Below are 4,481 nucleotides of genomic sequence, written 5' to 3'. Positions count from 1 at the left end.
TACACGCACTCATATCGATTTTTTTCTAGGTAGATGCCACTTGAACGCACATTGCTGAGGGCGAGGTGAACGTACATTGACTCTTGCTTCTGTGATGACATCATCATCCTCTCTGACGTTCATAAATAGTTAAAAAGTGAAGTTACTGTACAGTATCTGTAAATAATTAAATAAACCGTCAACCTTTGACTCATTTTGTACCGCGAGGTTACACCAACTAACCTCTGCATGTTCGTTGATGAGGAAGAAAGTGACCAAAAAACTTAATTGGAATTTAGTCGTTTTAATAAAAAGTTGGATCAGCCTCGTACAGAATACTCCACTATGAAAGACAAAACTCAAAGTGGGTCAGGGCAATGTTTGTCAGGGTAGAAGAACCCCCCCAAGGTCCTTAAAACCTTAAATGGTCATCTTCACCAAACCTACATCTTCAGTCATCAGTGTTCCTGCTCCTGCCAGAAAGGTCATTTTTGGTTTTGTTTTCAGTAGAAAAGTACTGATTAGGTTTTTGGAGCATGCCCTAACTGGTTCCAACTGGTCTGGAGCTCCATGTAGTTTCAGATTTTATTTATTTGCACTTACAAGATATTGCAGAAAAACAGGTATAAAAAAAATACATTAAATAATAGGTGCAGGAAGAGGCAAAAAAACCCATATTGGCTTATATTAGAGGCTCTACCAAATAAAACTTTAAATTAACATGAAATACAACTATACAAGTAATGTAACAATGGATTCATCAATGTGTCAATACCAAAATATATAAGTGTAACATATTGTAAAAGTATTTAAAAAAAAAAACTTCACCAAGCATAATATAAAAGTATAAAGAAAAGCCATAATTTAGTAAAAAAAAAAAAACTTTCGGTACACTTAAACATTTTTTTAAAACTAAAAAAAGAATAAAATACAGCTTTAAACGATGACTACTGCACAGACAAAAATACTTTAGTTATGAAGACAATTTTCTTTTCTTCTAACCCCCTATATCTGCAGCTCTGATCGATAACTCTGCTCCCTTGCTGCACACTCCTATGAATTCCTCATCATTACCCAGGTCTGTGTCAGTGTGCTTCCACTGAGCCTACAAGGTGGGAGACCCAAACTGAACCATGTCAACTTGGCATTTGGTAACCTCCTAAACTGTGAGCCTTTTTTTTTCTTTTTACCTTGGAGAGTTTTTTTTTCTCCTTGTTCAGTCAATGCTTGATGCTGCTCTGCTCTGACAGGGATTGTACCTGACTCTGTCCTCCTCACTTCAGGCGCTGACCTCACTGAACGCTGTCTCTGTTGAGCTTTAATGGGTTATGTACAGCCATGCTGAGAGGTCTGGGGGCCAGCATGTGCTGAACTGTGCGGCCTGGCCTCTTTTTTATGCTTTTTTTTCTATGTTTCAATGTGAAATCTTTTTCTTTTTCATGCTCTCATGTTCTAAAAAAAAAGACGCTCGTTTCCACTGAGAGGTCCGGCTCAATCCAGTGTTTTGAGCGTTTCCATTGTAAAATGGACCATTAAACAGTTCCACCCCATACCACTTGAGGGCCCCATCTGTTGTAGGTCCATAGAAAACAGTGCGCACATTACAAGCATGCTGAACTCTGAGTCGATTGCTACACAAATCCATTTTCATTGCACTTAATGATGAAAATAGAGTGAATCAGGAGAAAAAATATTTTACAGGAAATAATAGTTTATGTTTTTAATATTAAAAAAAAAACAAAATTGGTTTGTTACCATATAAGACAGGGATCTGCAACTTGATCATTCACCTGTTTACACACTCCCTTACAGCTCTTCATACCACCAACCTAACAGACATAATTTTGATTTATTTGTATATGTCCTCCATCATCAGAAAAAAGCCACAAGAACATGTTAAAAATGCAATTTTTATTTAAGTAGATTACCAACATGAATCAGCTTTGTATCAATGGCACCACTTGACTGATTCCAGCAGTTTCTGTTTGAAGCAATACTACTTTATTCTATTGATTCTTGTCCACTGTGGTGTTGAGTGGGACTGGAGCTTTACATTTAGGAATTCATCAAAGAAAAACATTTTTAGTTCAAAATCTCTTCACTGCTGTCCATTTATGTATTCCATATTCACAGAAAGTGTCAAACTTTGATTTAAGTGCCACAAAAAAAAAAAAAAAAAAATCCTTGCTTGAGAGCACATGTTATAAAAACCAAGTGTCTGATCTTAAATTCATCATCAAACTCCACTCCATTCTCACTGCCTCCTCATATATCGCAGCACACGATGTGGGATTGGGTTTTCTCAGAACCCTGTGTGCTAATACAGTAATGTCACGTGTTATTTCCTAGTGTGAAAGGCTTTGCTGTTACAGTCTGAAAGTGTTCACTCAAACGTGGCAGTTGCCACTGCTGCTGACAGTGACGGGGCTCGTTCAGCTTCTCCAGAGCAGCAGGAACTTCATCAGCGGGCCACTGTGAAAGCATCAGCATGCTTTCCCACATCCCAACACAATGTAAGGCTCGTTTACCATGAAGAACTGGTTCAGTGTTGTACAAACCACATTTTCTATTTCATAAAAAAAGACATATAATCTGAATTTAGCTTTAAAAAGTAGTTTTATCAGTAAAAAAAACTGTAACCTTGTGTCTTATGTTGCAGACATGCAGGGATTATAGTACAGATCTGACATAAAGACAGCCATTTTAAGTAGACATTCTATATTCATCAAAATCCTTAATATCCAAATTGTGGGGCAGACCAGTATTTGTTTGTGGTTGGTGTTGTAGAGCTGAATGCTGCCCCCGCCACACAGACTGATGTCAGTTTCATTTTTCCACAGCTCAAAAAGCTTAAACTCCCTTTTTTAAATCATGTTTTAACTATTCAGTTGTCTAACTCAAGCTGAGAATGTATTTCAGGGACACTCTCCCTCATTGTTGTGGTGCAGCATGCTCTGCAGAAGCATTAATGATGGCAGTTTGCAACAAAATCGTGTATTTGTTGAATTGATTATTAGGTTTTAAACTGAGAAACAAGAAGTACAACTAAAAAGCAATAAAAGAAAAAAAAGTGTTTAACTTACCAAAAAATGTACCCCAAAATTTAACAGGGGTTAACTTTTTAAGTTGATTAATCCTCAAACTGATTCAACCCAGACCAGAATATTTAAGGTTCCACTCTAATCATGAATTGATCTATTGTAAAAGTGTTCCTGGATTATTCTGATTATAATGTTTCTATCCAAAATCTGAAAATAACAGGACATAGTTTCTGCAGAGTGGCAGGAGTTCCTTAGAAATTCACCTCTGAATTGTGGGCGGGACTGTTCTTATCAATCCCGCCACCTGATTTGAATTGAAATACTCAGAAGTTAAATTTTAGGCTTAATTTTATTAATATGTGTTAAATCAAAATCATCAAAAAATTTCCACAAGAACATGTTAAAAACAATAAAAATACAGTTTTTATTAAAGTATGTCTTTATAAACGGCATCATCTAAAGGAAAGAATATTTATAGAGCTACAAATAAGCCTAAAGCCTTCTGATTTAAAGTGTTTTCTGTCTCAGAACTCAGCACAAAGGAGTTGTTAAGGACCTCCTGTAACTCTGCATCATGGCCACTCACATTGACGTGGGGTGCATGCTTTCCACATGCTGTAAAGCAATTTGTGTGGTAGTTGGCAGGACGGCAGAAGCAGTGCGGTAATCTCTGGATCTTTCTGCAACATGAATGGAGGCTTAGGCTCTGTGAGGATTCTGACTGTGCGCCTGAGTGCCAGGCCACAGGAATGAGCCCATCCCCACCCCTGTCTGCCTCTGAATGAAACCATTAACAGCGTCGGTTTTTTTCTGCACTTCAGAACATCAACTTTTTTATGAGGAGAATATATTTCACTTGATGGCCTTTCTTCCGAAGTAGACAGACCCCAATGAGGAAAAGAGGCACTGAAATATATTTTAGCACAATGCTTAAACTTCTCAGATTCAGGAAAAATGCAGACAACAAAGGTTTTACTCGTATCATAAAGGTTTTGTTTAAGCTTTAAACCATTTGTATCAGATTTGAACACATTTATGAAACCCCCATCTCATACATCAAAACTTCCCTTAACCCAAGACCACTATCACAGGGTGATTTTCAGCCACGCATAAATAATTTACACAATTTTCAATATGTTGCATTTTTCTGAGTGTCGTGGGTCCCTGGGTAAAGTCTTGCATGTCCCAGGAATGGGTGGACCAAATTCTTAATTTTTCAATAATTTCCAATCATGTTTTTAAGATTTTCACGTTTTTTTTTTTCCATTTTGTTACATAAATCACAGTTGAAATAAAAGGAAACTACTCTAATTTATCACGAATTGCCATATTTTTATCTACTTTATGATAAATACTTTTTATTGGGTTTATTATATTGGGTAAAAATTACTTGCAAACGTGATGGTGTGACTTTTTATAGCAAAAGTTTTCTAGGGTTAAAAACAAGCATTCTATGTACTT

This window comes from Oryzias melastigma, linkage group LG3 (genome assembly GCF_002922805.2).
Source record: "Oryzias melastigma strain HK-1 linkage group LG3, ASM292280v2, whole genome shotgun sequence".
Taxonomy (NCBI): Eukaryota; Metazoa; Chordata; class Actinopteri; order Beloniformes; family Adrianichthyidae; genus Oryzias; species Oryzias melastigma.
This window is presented reverse-complemented; position numbering follows the sequence as displayed.